Source organism: Mesitornis unicolor, unplaced genomic scaffold, assembly GCF_000695765.1.
Source record: "Mesitornis unicolor isolate BGI_N332 unplaced genomic scaffold, ASM69576v1 scaffold37045, whole genome shotgun sequence".
Classification (NCBI taxonomy): Eukaryota; Metazoa; Chordata; class Aves; order Mesitornithiformes; family Mesitornithidae; genus Mesitornis; species Mesitornis unicolor.
Window position 1 is genome coordinate 516 of NW_010184115.1, and position 288 is coordinate 803.

A 288-nucleotide genomic window follows, 5' to 3' on the forward strand; every position below is an offset into this window, starting at 1 on the left:
GTGCTTTATGCACGGGGGGACGCGTGGAGCGGTGCTTTTAGAGCACTCCCCACCTTGCCCAGTAAAGCCCACCCCGGCCCAGTGCCCGTGCCACTGGTTCCCAGTGGAACCGGCTCTCCGTGCCTTGCAGACCGGCAGTGCGGGGGGGGGCTGGGCGAATACACGGGGTACATCGAGTCCCCCAATTACCCGGGGAACTACCCCGCCAACGTGGAGTGCACCTGGAACATCAACCCCCCGCCCAAGCGCAAGATCCTCATCGTGGTGCCCGAAATCTTCCTCCCGTCC